Consider the following 16965-nt stretch of genomic DNA (forward strand, 5'->3'; position numbering starts at 1 on the left):
CCTTGCCGTGTAATGTCCTGGTTATGGGATCTGCAACAGTTGGTAGTGTATTGCAGGGCAGACATGCTTGGCTGTGGGGGGGAGAATACCTGTCTGTGCATGATGTATGTTGTTTGTGCCTGTCAACCCCATTAATGGTGCATGTGGACATATATGTTTCTGCCATTTTCCCACTTTATCTACAGATGTATGTCTGTATATACCTATATAGATATAAATATCTTCTTACATATATATATATATATATATATATATATATATATATATATATATATATATCTACATATATCAATATGTTGTATCTGTTCAGACATTAATATATTTTCACACACACATACATCTACATGTTGGAATACATTCTCTGTATTGTTGAATGACTGGGCTGGATGTTATGTTTGTGAATACAGCAGGGCTATATATATATATATATATATATATATATATATATATATATATATATATATATATATATCTGAGATGGCTTAGAGATAAATCACTTTGGCTATGGTGTGCATGGCTCTGGGTTCTAGCCTAGCAGAGTTTTTTTTTTATTTTGTTGCTAGGTAGAACAAGAGCCAATGCATACAGAGTGATTAAGGCACTTTAAAGCAGTTGTATGTCAATTTGCATGGGTTTGCATGGGTTTGCGCAGAGGTAAGCACTGCTACAGTTGGGTTACAGTTTCTTATACTCAGCTACTGAATTGCTTAACTTGTGTAGGCATTGCTTAACTCCACGCAAACCCACACTCAACCTTGCTTACAACTGCTTAAAAGTGCCTCAGTCACTCTTTAGCCAACGTCCCTTGTTCTGCTCAGCAACAAAATAAACTGCCTCTCCAACGCTCGAAACCAGGACCCTGCACTCCATACACAAAGTGATTTAACACTAAACCGTGACAGATATACATAACCTGAAGTTTTCTCAAACATATCATGCAGCACAATCAGTCAACAATACAGGAACTGTATTATTATCACACCACATAACCTGTTAATGAAGAAGTCTGGACAAAGTATGCCACACTGTGGGTACAAATAGGGATATATGTCAACTAATGCTCAGATACACTTAAAATGTTGCTAGTTACACAGTTATATGTATTAGACCACATATGTAGAAGGAGATAAAGTCTGAAACACAAAAGTGTTGCAACTAGTTACTGACTTTAATGCTGCGATCATCCATGACAATTGCCAAGTGAATGAGGAACAGGTCAAAATATGAGCCGAACATGCATGGACATATGGACAGATATATATCTGTAAATGTAGACAGATAGACAGTTATATGTAGATATATATATTAATATATGACTCACAAATAATCATATAACAGCAATTGTATATAGATACATACATATGTTCATATGTATGCATATATATATATATATATATATATATATATATATATATATATATATATATATATGTGTGTGTGTATATATATATATATATATATATATATATATATATATATATATATACACACACACACACATATATATATATATGTATATATGCACATATATATATATATATATATATATATATATATGCATATATATATATATATAGATGCAGATATATATATATATATATATATATATATATATACATCCAGCTATCTATAGATACATATATATATATATATATATATATATATATATATATATATATATATATATATATAGCCATATGAGATATATATAGGTACATACACATATACACACACAAAAGGTATCAGTAGCCATACATATGTAGAAGTAGTGTGGAAGTACTGGGTGCAAATTATATCCCTCAGCCACAAGCCCTTCAACTGGAACCTGTGAAATGTGTAGTGTGGCAACCAGTCCCACAAATAAGAATACTGACATTAAACATATACACACTAAAATCAAAGGATATGACACGACACACAGGTATGCATACATAGATAACCTGTATTCCTGTACTATACAATAATGTATGCCAGTACTGACACCACATAGGGTTTGAAATACGTAATCAGTCATGAATGCAAGGCCCACACAAAACAGTAGATGCAAGCAATGTGTGTATATATACCATACTATGCTGTCCAGGCCAAGGCCTTCAGTTAGTACAACAGTAGAAACAGGATTTGCCTTCAGGATACATAACAATGAACAATTACAGATGTAGTTCAGCAGCCTCCAATTACACCCTGTAGACAAGCCCTAGGGGGAAACATAGCACTTGTGTTAATGTCACTGTATCTTGTACATAACATTGCTTAACCTAACATCTCACTATTACACTAAATGACCCTCTTCTTAACAATTATATCACTGAAAAGGTGCCATTGCTTAGGTTAATGGCATAGAACCCCCCTCATAAAAGGCTGTACAAGGGCAAGGAACACTGTGTACCACACACTTATCTCTGGAATGTACAAGGGCACATATGTGTTCTCCAACTGTTGGGCCCATATATAAGGACTTGGTCCAACAGTTGGTGTGGGAGTCCATGACATGACTGGGATGATAGCGGTAATGCTAGCAGCAAATAATGATAGGCCATTACCTAACAACCCTTCCTGTATCACAGCAGGACAAAGACTGACATATATGTGGAGGACAGAGGCAGGAACATAGGGCCATATTTGCATTATTGCTGTTACACACCCTGTAAATTGCTGGTATTACAGGATTTGTTGCAGCATACCCTTATGCAGGGATACGACATTGAATTACAAATGGATATAGCCATGTACTGATAGCACTCAACAGACAGAATACCACAGATATATTTGGGACAATACCTGTGTGGTGTACAGACAAAACCTAACAGCCATTCCCCCTGGTATCATGCGGATAGGCTCACAGTTGAGAGCTATGCAGACAGACAACATTCCATGAAAAAGTACCATGTACACAGAAACCCTGTAAAAACAGCAAGATACATTGCACACAACAACACTACTCACGCTGTCTGTAGGCCTGGAACCTTACTCAAATGTGAATTTGGCCTGTGTCTGCAGGTTCTGCTGTAAGAGGTATTGTTACCTTCTGCCTGTATCACTGATGCCCACACACAGGATGGATGTCCATCACACAGGAAATGTAATGGGACCACGGCCACATGCTGTAGGGATTTATAGTGGGTGGTTGCCATGACAGTGGTAATTCAATGTAGTACACATGAGTCATTATATATACATATATATATATATGGCTATCTGGACAGGTATATGTACATATATTTCCACCATATGTCCTGGACATGTAGCGTAGCCATACCCCAGCCCCTACAGTCCCAATGTCTTAGTGCAAGGGGATGTCAGGTATGTATAGCAGGTATATTACTAGACTGTTGCTACTGTCATTGGGATTGTCTTCACAAACATGGTGTATGTGGATGCTGAAATCTGCTTATAACATGTGTGCCATTGGCTACTGACAGACATCCTAAGGAAATCATTGTAAAGTACCGCTGCTAGCATGTAATGCCCCTGTGGAGTGCAGCAGATATATTAGCCACTACATATAGAACTTCGGACACACCCTGCACAGTCCAGAGGTATACACATATTCCCTTAGTGCACCACATGTGTACCAGGCCTGACAATATGGATGTAGACAGCCATGTAGATGGGTATGACACATAATGACTGGTATACATTTGGCATCATAGGTGTTGGATTCACACACTCCTGTCTGGCCTGACACATAATGACTGATGGTACAGGGGTGCCATGGACACATACTACCCACTAGATATTGACATACATCTGTACAGCATCCCACTACTCTGTCTGACATACATGACATTTAAGGGAGGCCTGGCAGCAGTACATCTGGCAAGTAACTGCACATGACATCCCACTGGTTAAGTATGCTGAGCTGCTAGGCATGTAACAATGCACTGTGTAGGCTAGGGCAGTCTGGCTCAACACTGGCCTATATCTCGCATGGGGGAATACACATGTACCTGCATATATAGCAGACTCAACAGCCATGTCACAGCACAGGGTAAGATACACCTGTGTGACAATGCATAACCACAACCAATGTGAACACAGCCACAGCCACATATGGTAAGCTAGCATAATATTACAGTATATGGACTATCTGTTCTACACCATCCTCATATGTGCCACCCACAGAATGTCCCTACATATACTGGGCTGCTACACAGTTTGGTCTGATGGCTGTCTGTGGTATGGGATATGTGTGTGTATGGCCCTACAAACTTGTACGGCAAAACGGGATCATACAGTGGGGCAGCATGTAACATCTGATAGAAGGGAAGCTAGGACAATGACATCTACCACAGTCTGTACACAGACTAAAGTATATATTAACAATACACGCACTGCCGACATTCACCATCACTACACAGACCTCAGAACTCTACAAACATCCACAGAATGTCCAGCTTATGTCATGAAATATAACCCCTACTGTACATGACATGTAGCAATCTGATATATCACTGGCTTGTTATCAGATATGATGACACTATTTATGGTATACAGCACATAGGCACCACTTCATGCACGCCATATGTACAAACGTTGACAGTGGTGTGGCTGACACCACATACACAGGGCCAGTATAGAAATGTTGCTGTGATAACCTTGTATATTTTCCATTGTAACGGTGTTTGTTGTAACATATGTCCTTTGACGGATATGAAGTCAGTAACTGTCACGGCCTTCACCATCTACAGACTGCAATCCTCACACTACCGTCTGCATTCCACAGAGAGATGCACTGTGGCGAACACATGACACCATAGGCACAACACTGCCCAGTCTGCAGATGACCCTACAGATGGGGATTCCTCATATACATGGAACTGACATGGCAGGTATTACTACATGTACGACAGGCATATCCAGACAAACACTGTTAAACCAACATTACTCCAAATGCAGTATAGCAGCACTTATAGTCTGTAGTCAGGTCAGGCACATCCCCCTCCTATTTGTTGCCCTCTTTCCACAGTGTATGTTGTTAGAGGTAAAGCCCCAATCCATCTGTGATGCTGTTTGCCAAACAACAGATCTAGTTCCTGCTCACAGTGACTGTAAAGGCCCAACACCACCATGATGATCACTCACCTCTACACAGGATATGAGTTACAAACACACACACACCTGTCATGTCTGGGAGTAGAACCCCTACCTAACTACTTTATTACACTACAGCACTACGCAGTTATAGTATGCGCAATGGACATTACTGGAGTACTACTTCCCCAGAGGTGTATTTCACAGTGAATGACATCAGCAGGATTACCAAAGTAGGGCATTTCAACATTTCAACTGTACTGCAAGTGACTAGACTAAAATGCATTGCTCCCTACACAGACAGTAAGACACACACAAAACATGCACAACTGACATGTGCGGGTATAGAACCCCTGACAAAGGTCTATATCACACTACAGCAAGGAGCTGTTATGGGACACACCACAGGGATTACTAATGATGTTGTTCCCCAAAGGTGTATTTCACATTGAATGACAGCAGGTTTACTAAAGTAGGGCATTTAAACTGTACTGCAAGTGACTAGCCTAAAATGTATTGCTTCCTACACAGTCAGTGAGACACACACAAAACATCCACAACTGACATGTGTGGGTATAGAAGCACTGAACAAGGTCTATATCACACTATAGTATAGAGCTGTTACTGGCCACACCACAGGGATTTCTAATGAGTTTTCTCCCCAAAGTTGTACTTTACAATGAATGACATCAGCAGGATTGTCAAAGTAGGGCATTTGAAATGTACTGCGAGTGAGTAGCCTATGATGCATTGCTCCATACACAGACATTGTAACACACACAAAACATCCAGAACTGCCATGGGTGGAGATGAAACCCTACCACAGTTCTAAATCACACTACAGCAGTCCACAGTTACAGGACGCTCTACAGAGATTATTGGGCTATGACTTTACCACAGCTGTATTTCTAGGTGTGTGACATCAGCAGCCTTGCCAAAGTTGAGTATATGAATTCTAAGGAGTGTGAGTAACCTAAAAAGCATTGTTCATTACTCAGTCACAGACAGACAGAGACACAAAGATTCACACATAGTTGACAAGTCTGGGGTTAAAACACCTACCTAATTACTTTAGCACACTACAGCAGTACACAGTTATAGGACATACTACAGGGATACTAGGCTATTACTTTCCCAGAGTTGTATTTCCAGGTGAGTGACATCAGCAGCCTTGCCAAAGTTGAGTATATGAATTGTACGGAGTGTGACTGGCCTAAAAAGCATTGCTCTCTACTCAGTTATACACACACAGATTCACATGTCAACACACACAGGTGCCAGGTCTGGGGTTAGAACACCTACTTCACTTCTTTATCACACTCCAACAGTACACAGTTACAAGATGTGCTATGGAGATTACTGGGCTATGATTTCCCCAGAGGTGTATTTCTAGGTGAGTGACATCAGCAGCCTTGCCAAAGTCGAGTATGTGTATTGTGTGGGGTGTGAGTGGCCTAAAAAGCATTGTTTTCTACACAGTCAGACACACAAGCACACAGTTGCCAGGTCTGGGGTTAGAACACCTACTTAACTACTTTATCACACTACAGTAGTATACAGTTATAGAACACGCTACAGAGTTTACTGGGCTTTGATTTCCCCAGAGGTATATTTCTAGGTGAGTGACATCAGCAGCCTTGCCAAAGTCGAGTATGTGTATTGTATGGGGTGTGAGTGGCCTAAAAAGCATTGTTTTCTACACAGTCAGACACACAAGCACACAGTTGCCAGGTCTGGGGTTAGAACACCTACGTAACTACTTTATCACACTACAGTAGTATACAGTTATAGAACACGCTACAGAGTTTACTGGGCTTTGATTTCCCCAGAGGTATATTTCTAGGTGAGTGACATCAGCAGCCTTGCCAAAGTCGAGTATGTGTATTGTACAGGGTATGAGTGGCCTAAAAAACATTCCTATCTACACTGTCAGACACACACAAGCCAGGTCTGGGATTAGAACACCTACTTAACTACTTTATCACATTACAGCAGTACGCAGTTACAAGACACGCTATGGAGATTACTGGGCTATAATTTCCCCAGAGGTGTATTTCTAGGTGTGTGACATCTGCAGCCTTGCCAATGTTGTGTATATGAACTGTACTGAGTGTGAGTAGCCTAGAAAGCATTTCTCTCTACACAGGCAGAGACCGAGATACGCACACATACACACACTCAAACAGTTGCCAAGTCTGGGGAAAGGACTACTACCTAACTAGTTTATCAGTACAGCAGTACACAGTTATGGGATACGCCATGGGGATTACTGAGCTACAGCTCCCCCAAAGGTGTATTTCACACTGGATGACCTCAGCAGGCTTGTCATGATAATGCTATGGGGAGGGCAGTGTGTGCATGAGCCATAACCCATTCATGTAGGGGTTGACATGTTGCATGCAGGCACACATGGAGATATATGCCACAGGTACGTGTATACAACTACTAGGTGACAACTTCCTTGTACAGTCATGTTGCACAGCTGGCACATGCAACACGCCGTCATGCTGACAGATACTGGTGGCAAGTATCTGCAGTGAGTGACACCTGCACCTCATGTGTTTGGGGCCCTTTGGCTGTGTGCTGGGTGGGACAGGCCCAGATGGCCCTTGTCACGGTCACCCTCCAACACATCTATGTTCATCTACCTTTGGCTTATCATAGTGTGTTGTCCTTACATATATGTTTGTATTCCTATCCACTGTGTGTGCAAGACAGGAGTGGTGCATACTGACATGTGTCTGCACTGAGAACTGCAACTGCCAGATAAGTCTGGTCCACTGTTGTTTGCTGACATGGCCTTCTTGTGTTTAAGTGTGTGAGCATGCCCAGTATGGGCTTTCAATATGTTGTTGACTGACATTGCCTTCATTCCTTTAAGTGTGTGAGCATGCCCAGTATGGCCATCTATATTGCATGTGTGGATCAACTCCAAGTGGTTTGTACTGTGGTGCTGACCTTTGTGTTGTACACTGACAGGTAGCAAGCTGTGTCAGCAGGGTATACATCGGTCATTTGGCATTGACTGTTGCTACATTTCTGCATAGCGGGGGGGGGGGCACCTGACTGTTTCTACATTTCTACACAGGGGTGGGGGGGCACACCTGACTGATACTATAAGTGTACATAGGATGGTGGGGGCACACCTTACACTTTTACACAGTTTCTAGAACTGTACTGGTATGTCAGGTACACCATTTCAGTCTGTAGTCTTACCTATCGTGCTGGCTAGAGGCATACCAGTGTACTACAGATCATAGCTTTCACTACCTACATATTAGTTTCTGACTTCCTAGCCTTCACAACTTAAATCCAACTGGCTGGCCTGCTGTAGTCCGTCTTTGTAGGGCTGGGTAGGGGTTACCCATGGGGCTCATTCAGAGGCCATAGTACAGCTTTGTTTGTGTTTGTCTACACCTATCCTGCTAGCTGTGACTGTTGTTGGGTATGTGCCCCCCCTCCCCCGACTGGCATGTGTGAGTCACTTACCTTGTGGGCACCCCAGTACTGAGGGTGGTGCTGCAGAGCTGCCGATGTCAGATACACATAGTACACTCCCTATACATGGTTGAGCACAGGTAGTGTCATGTTTGGCATCCCTTTTACTGTATGTGCGAGTCGGAGAGAGGTGTCATTCCCTGGGTCCCAACTGTGTCAGCGCATGTGCTATGCATTGCCTCTTTGCCAAGGCCAGGGCATACTGGGCATGCCTCCTTCTGCCTACTGGGGCAGGCTCAGGTTGTTCCTCTTCCGAGTCACTCTGTGCCTGTGCAGGCGTTGGCACTGGTAGTGGGCTGTGTGGCCCTGCCCCATGCTGTTCCTGCTGCAGCTGTTTCCACAGGATCATATTGTGTAGCATGGCACATACAAGGACAATTTGGGTACATGTAGTTGGTGAGTACTGTAAGGCTCCACCAGATGTGTCCAGGCACCGGAACCGTGGCTTCAGCATCCCAAACACACGCTCTATTATGATTCGTGTTTGTGCGTGTGCGTCATTATGGAGTTCTTGTTCAGGTGTGTGTGCATTTCTGATGGGTGTCATCAGCCATGGCTCCAGTGCATATCCAGCCTCCCCCACTAGGTGGCCATGTGGGATGTTCCCATTGGTAAATGTCTGGTACAGCTGCGTCAGATGCCAGATGTGGGAATCGTGCTGGCTTCCAGGGCAGCCAGTACACACATTCATTATTATGCCCTGGGCATCGCACATGACCTGGCAGTTGATGGAGGGGAAGCCCTTACGGTTGATGTAGACCCTACCCCGTTCACCTGGTAGTGCTTTAATGCATATGTGCGTGCAGTCTATTGCATCCACTACCTCAGGGTGTTCTGCTATTTGGTGGAAGAGATGCATATTGCTGGCCAACACCTCACGGGTGATGGGGAAATATATGTGCTCACCGACATGTGCTGACATGGCATCCAGAAACTGGTGGAGTACCCTGGATGCTGATGCCTGTGAAATCCCCATGATATCCCCAGTTGGCCTTTGGAAGGTACCTATAGCTAGTATTCTTAGGCCTACACATACCTTGGTATCCACTGGGATGGGTTCCCCTCTGTTAGCTCTGTGTGTGAGGCATGGCTGGCACAGCTCAACAATTTGCTGTAGGAGGTCCCTGTCCACCCTATAGCACTCCACTATCTCCAGCTCATGTAGCCCTTGGTAGGTTACCCTGGGTCTGTACACTCTTCTCTGTCTCCTCACTGTGGGTTGCTCAGCAGCATTCACATCCTCACCACCCTCAGCCTCTTGCACATGTTGGTTTATGATAGCAAAAGCAGCCCCTAACATTTTTTCTCTTGCTTTCGTTTTGTAAAATTTCCCTGTCTGTATACACCGGTGATGCAGAGTTTTTGGAAAAACCAAGGGGGAAAGGTGTTTGCATAGTTTATAGTGGTATGCTGGGCTGGGCTGGTCTGCTGCCTGTGTAACTGGCTGATTCTGATACATTTCACCCATCAGCTAAGCTAGTTCTCCTTGATTAACTTCCTACTGCTGTTTTCCCTTTCATTGCCTCCCTGTTTAAGCCCGTGTGTGCGCCGCACAAATGGAGTGCTCAAATGTGCATAGAGCTGCTTTTTTCTAGTTTAATTTCCTTTTTCTTCCTGTAAAACCTGGTGTGTGGCACGCACACCTGCTTACACCTTGTAAAGAGTGCTAGGCAGGTTTAGACACACCCCTAGCTTAGCTGTGCTAAGCTAGGAGCAATCCCAAGCCACAGGTCTCCAATCCACTTATAGTATGCCTGACACACACCCCCATGATGTCACCTATATCCTAGTCTTGCACCCAGCTATTTCTACTCTTACACTCTTGGCACCTGCCTCACACTCTGGGAAAATCTGGGATTCACTAACCTTTTTTCTCATTTGCATAGGATTGCCTGCTAATGTATAGTTACATATCCCACACTCCTCCCCCCTTAGCAACCACTACTCACTGGCCAGGTTGTCTTATGCCTGCCATTGACTTGCATGGCAGAATACTGATTTTAGTTAGAATGATCATTTTATGTTTATTTTCTTATTTCCCCCCAATCCCATTTGTGCGCCGCTGCCCTATGCTTAAACAGCCGAGATCGGCGAAGAAAAAATAAAAGTTGATTTTTTTTTTTAAACACTTTGCAATGCCAATGGCCTTATAGTTGGCAATTGGCATGCTTCCTCAATGATATGCAGCCTTTATTTGGAGCTGTCATAGCTCCGTTTTGGAATTTGCAGAAATGTACTCAGTTACTAATCGAGTACATTTCTGCTGATTGCACTAGTCTTGCATGGACTATTGCAAGCTTCCTGGATTGCAAAATCACCTTATTTGCATGGATGTCTCCTGCAAATTAGGTGATTTGCATACCAGGGCTTAGTCTGTGCAGGATTAGTGCTGGAGCTCTCGTGCACGCCCCTGCCGGCTGTTCCTCGATCGCACCGCAGACATATTGCCTGCGTGAGGTCCTGCACTCATCTTGCACTCAGTGAAAGCTTTTGGGAATCTGGGGGTATGTCTTTGAACATAATATAAGATCCTCTGACCAAAAAAGAGAAGGGCACTTTTGGCCAACATCAAAGACTGCAATAAAACTAATACTAATTTCATGAACTTTAATTATACTTTGACTTAGGAATGGGGTCCATTCCAGTCATGGTAGTTAAGACCCAAAGGACTTGGAGAAATTAAACCAGAAGAAAACAAATGCTGCTTGAGATCCATAGTCATGTTTTCACCTGTGAGCTTTTTTCTCCGTCAGGTATGTGATACAGCATACTGTGCTGCTGACCCAGAGATCTAGCACATTCTCTCCTTTCTAATACACTTCACATGTTTTTAGTGTAAAGTTAAAGGAATCTGACTTTGATTTTCTTAAAACCATATGCCACTATTTTTGAAAAATTGTTGAATGTTGATACATAATTATTGTCATGCTAACTGTATCCTGATTTTTATTACATTGAGTTTTATTATTTATTTATGCATTTACATATGTATTTATTTAGTTGCTAGTTAACAGAGTAAGTGGACTGGTTGTTTGGCCCTTTTCAGCCATGCCCCAGGCAATAAGGGAACATTATTGCAGAAATAGGCTGTTTGTATAATTGCAATGTTTGTAGAAAGATGGCATTGTTACAAAATTTAAACATTTTGATAATATTAAAAGATAATGTGAAAATTATGCACTAAAGATTACACTTTCTTATACATGTCCAAGTTGTTTGTTTTAGGGAGTACTTGTATTGCCACAAATTTGTTGAGTTTACAGCTGCTTTACAGATTTAGCAGAGTCTGACATTTGTCTTTAGAACTGATTCCTAGTGTAGGTTCTTCATATTCTGGTAATTAGAGATAGACTTGGAGTTGCTATCATGACAGCCTTAGAAATATCCATAAAGGAGAACATTATATTCTACAGGAAATGCCTTTGAACATATATGTGTAACAAAGAACTAACAATGTATAACAGGAAATACTTTTGAATATATCTACATGATAACATATTTAGAAAATTGGCTAAAGATATGATCTGAACAGTTAATAAAGACGCTTGAGCAAAAGTTGCCTAAATAAAGGTTGAGTCAGAGAGTAAGGTATCAGTTTTTATCTATCATCTTAAAATAGGTGTGTTTAAGTTTTTTTCCTGACTTCCTGCAGTGGAAAAAAATAGTGATTTTTTTCTTCAACCACCTTTCCAATTTTTGGTATTTGAAAGATGAGGGAGTTGCCCCTATTGTTTGCATGATAATAGGGGGATGATTTGACACATAACCTGTTAGAGAAAGAGATGGCAGCATGAACTATAAAAAAGGATGAAGGTAAGGACAGAAAAAGGGAGAGAGGCATGGGCAGTTACAGTTACAAATTTTTCTTTTTTTTTTCTTTTTATTATTTATTTATTTATTTTACATTTGTTAACCGGGCTAGTCCAACTGGATGAATATCCATTTTCAGTAGAGGCCCGGGGAGATAAGCTCCAAATTGTACAATTTGTTAATACTAACTTAAACATCTAAGCATAACATTGACAAAAAATAAGAGAAATCTTTTTTAACATTTTTCAAAACTTGAATAGGTAGAAAGCAAGGAAAAGAAAAAGAAAGAAAGAGAAAAAAAGCAGAACCAGGAGTAGTAAAATTATAAAAAAGACCCTTGTTCATATATTGTGAGGAAAAAAATATCAGTGAGAGTAGACTTTGAGAAATCTAATTATCTACTAAAATTCGAAAGACTGAGTTTATTAAGGATTTCACTGACATAGAGTCTGAAATTAAAGGATAAAAGAAAAAAGTGGGTATAACATGCTGTTCTTGCTGTTATAAAATTAGAAAGCTGGTAGAAAAACAGGTTTTGTATTACCATGTATTTTTCTGAAGGATATGAAGTCTGAAAATCAAATGTCTGTCATTATTTAATGACCTCTACCCAGTGGTTTGTCAAGGAAGAAAAAAAAAACAGATCAAAACATTCTTGAGTAAATATAGTGGTGCTCATGCCTTGGGGCAAGATTTACAAACCAACATACTCTGTGGTCTTTTGCAGAACTCTTATTTTGGTACTAAAGTTCAGTACTATTACAGAAAGTTACATTATACTCTGGGAGTTGGTACATTTATTGTCAGCACTCTCCTGGATTTACTGGTAAGCATACTTCTCAACTGTCCAGATTTTCACAAAATGTTCAGATTTTTGCCACATATTTTTGATCTGTTTTTTTTTTCTTCCTTGACAAACCACTGGGTAGAGGTCATTAAATAATGACAGACATTTGATTTTCAGACTTCATATCCTTCAGAAAAATACATGCTAATACAAAACCTGTTGTTCTACCAGCTTTCTAATTTTATAACAACAATATTTAAAATGCATCCCTATTTTTGAGTGTTTGCCCCCAATTATTTTTGGTTTATCTAGATTTCTTGTGCTAAGAGGTTGAGAAGTATGGGTTAGAGTCACTTTAGCAGGCTTTTAGCTGGACACTAATTTTGTCTGTGATTGCTTCTGTGTGTAATGTAAATGCAAGTGATGGACCAAAAATCAGCATAAGGTATTTGTAGCTTTGTAACTGATTGACTTTATTGCTGCCTGTATCAGATATTTTTAAAAGGTAATTTGCTTACAATGTTTGGTTTGTTCTTCTTTGCTATTAAATGCCTACAAATGTTATTGTTGTCCAACTGTATTTTTTTCAATGTGGAGGTGGACAATAAGCCATATCTATAAATTAAAATGTAATCTGTGAAGAAGGTAGTTTTAGTCGATGGAATGACATTTGTTTTACAGCTAATGAAACTGTAAAATAGAATGTAGCTGAGAAGTGACCCCAATTGGATATCACAAGTAAAGGTTCCTGTTTCACTTATACAGGATCAATTTTGGGCACTAAAGTTTCTATGGGAGAAGTAATTTTCCAAATAGTTTTGAACACTCTAACAACCTGAGATGCTTAGGTTTTTGTAGTAGCAGAGAGAGTCAACACATTTAAAAGTAGTTTTAAGCTCTATGATGTTTTCATGTGTGAGGTGACTTTTCGTTTTTTGTTTGTGTGTTTGTTTTTGTTTTTTGCCTTTTTTCCCATGCTAGAATATACCTTTTCTGTAACTGGGTATATGGCCTGCTCTGGATCCATTCTATGGTTCAGTGTGCAGACATTATTTATTTATAAGGTCTATGAGATGGATATAGATGCTTTTTTCAAATAATTCTATGAGGCAAGAAAGCATGAACATGAGTCTGAAATCTTACAGATTGATGGAAAAAGAGCTTTTCCTTACTAGAATGACAAGGGTGTGTGTGTCATTCACTGTGCCATTATCCCAGGAACATCAGACAGCTTAACAATATGAGTTAGCAGTTTTACAGTTAATGGTGCTGACATTCATAGGAAAATGTGTGAGTGTCTTGTCATTAGATGTAGGCTTTTTATGTAGTTTCTTTAATAGTTCTCTAACTTTTGTAAGAAATTGATTAAGAGCAGAAAGCTGGGATCTGGAGACCCGTGAAAACAGACTTACAAGAAGAAGTTGTTGGAATGCTGCAAGAAGGCTTGTGGTTCATAATCTAAGGTAGGTGGTGGGTTTAGCAGTGGGTTAGAAGAGTGTCTATGTATATAATTAAATGCTTTGAGTGTCTATGTACAGTTGCCTTGTGTTTGAAGATGTTTTTCTGGTACTGAAGTTATCCAAGAAGACTATATGCCTTTTTATCTGCCAAAATTTCCAAGAATGAGCTTCAAGCATGTATTGCCCTATTCAAAGATGGACAGACTTGGCCTCTTCCACATTTAGTTTACAGAGATGTCAAAGGCTTAAGTACATTTATTGGTCTGAGATAAGGTCCGAGGGTTTCCATTCAGTTCAAGCTTGATCTATGGGTTTAAGTTGTCATCTTAATTTTGATTTAATCCATAGACAACTTTTACCTCAAACCCTTTCAAGCATACACTACATCAACCACAAATGGTCAAAACTCAATCCATCAATATGCTGGTATGAATGCACTGAGCACAAACCTTGGCACATACAAAACTAAAAGAAAAAAAACATTGATTTTTGCAGGGGAGCAAGCCCCCCAACCATCCCCCACATGGGGGTCTGCTTTCCCAAACACACATCCTACTAATTACATACACCAACTCTCAGATTACAAAACAATGGGGAAGGGGAAAAATCTCCCTAGAGTATAGCAATCCTGCATGCAAAGCAGCTGCCATCCTGTGATGAACCAGCAGTTCAACAATATAATGCTCCTTACAAAATGTTCTCTTGAAATTATTGTTTCTGGGTTTTGCCTGTGTTTGCTGTGATTGAACATGTGATCAAACACAAAAAACCCATCTATATCTATATCTATATCTATATCTATATCTATATAGGTTCATAGGCCATAGGGCTGATAGCCTAATACTAGCTAGTACTAGGCTATCGGCCCTAGGGCCTATACAAGCCTAGCCATAACAATTCCCTGGATATTTCTTCCCACAATATTCACTTCCCGGGCCTCTGCTGAAAAAAAAAAAAAAATATGTATATATATATATATATATATATATATATATATATATATGGTTCTACCTCACTTCACCGACACGCCGGAACATCGACAGGGAAATCGCGAGCCCCAGAAGATCGACAGCGCAGAAGACCGAGCGGGACCAAGAAGATCGACAAGCAGAAGACCGACCACGGATGAAAGCACCGGCCGAGGATGCGAAATGGGAAAAGGCTGTGTAAGTATGCGGTAGTGACGGACGTTAGGGTCGAAAGTAAGGTAAGTGGGGATAGGCGGGTTAAGTGAGTTAGGGTTAGGAGCGGGTCAGGTAAGTGTCGGTAGTGATTGTGTTTGGGTTAGGGCGGATAAGTGAGTTAGGGTTAGGAGCGGGTCAGGTAAGTGCGTAGTGATTGTGTTTGGGTTAGGGCGGGATAAGTGAGTTAGGGTTAGGAGCGGGTCAGGTAAGTGTCTTGGTAGTGACGGACCGTAGGGTTAGGGTTTGGGTCAGGGTTGTAGGTAGTTGTGTATGTGTGGTTTAGTGTGGGTTTGTAGGGATTTCGGTGTGCTTGTGTTGTGTATGTGGTTTTTGGACGGGGAATGTGTTTAGGTTGTTGATTGTGGTGTGTGAAGTGTATGAGGTTTCGTGTTTGTGTACCGTCGGTTATTTCGTTGTCGGGCATGTGGGATTTCGTGTCTTCGTACTGTCGGTGATGTGGTGTCGCTGATTGCGTTGTCGGTGTTGTGGTGTTTCGTTTATGTGAGGTAGAACCATATATATATATATATATATGTGTATATATATATATATATATATATATATATATATATATATATATATACATATACATCTATATATACAGATATAGAGAGAGAACTCTCTATCTATCTATATATGGTTCTCCTGTGTTTCACTGAACATACATTTGCTCAACAAATGCAGGGATGTGATTTAATGTTGATGGTACAGATGGCCAAATGGTGGATATGTCGATACATGTAAATGAGGTTCGGAAGTGAGAGCTTGTGTGTGTGTGTTTGTGTGTGTGTGTGTGTGTGCGTGTGTGTGTGTGTGTGTGTGTGTGTGTGTGTGTGTGTGTGTGTGTGTGTGTGTGTGTGTGTGTGTGAGTTTGGGTTAGAATTAGGGATAAGTGAAGGATGGGTGTTTTGTGTTTGTGTGTGAGTGTGTGTATTTTAGGGTAAGGATAAAAGTTAGGTTAGGGGATAGATGCAGTGTTGTCTGCCTGTGTTTGTGAATTGCTGGTGTCTGAGTCAGTCTTGTGTAGTGGCAGTGTTATGGAAAGGTCTTAATGACATTAAGGTATAGGATTAGGGTTGGGGGAATGGGCAGCAATATGGTTAGGGTTAGCACCTAGTACTAAGGTGGTTCAGGGGGCGGAGTTCACCTGCCCTCTTTAGTAATGGATGCTAACCCTAACCCTAAATCTGCC

This window comes from Protopterus annectens, chromosome 1.part1 (assembly GCF_019279795.1).
Source record: "Protopterus annectens isolate FY-2018-M chromosome 1.part1, PAN1.0, whole genome shotgun sequence".
Taxonomy (NCBI): Eukaryota; Metazoa; Chordata; order Ceratodontiformes; family Protopteridae; genus Protopterus; species Protopterus annectens.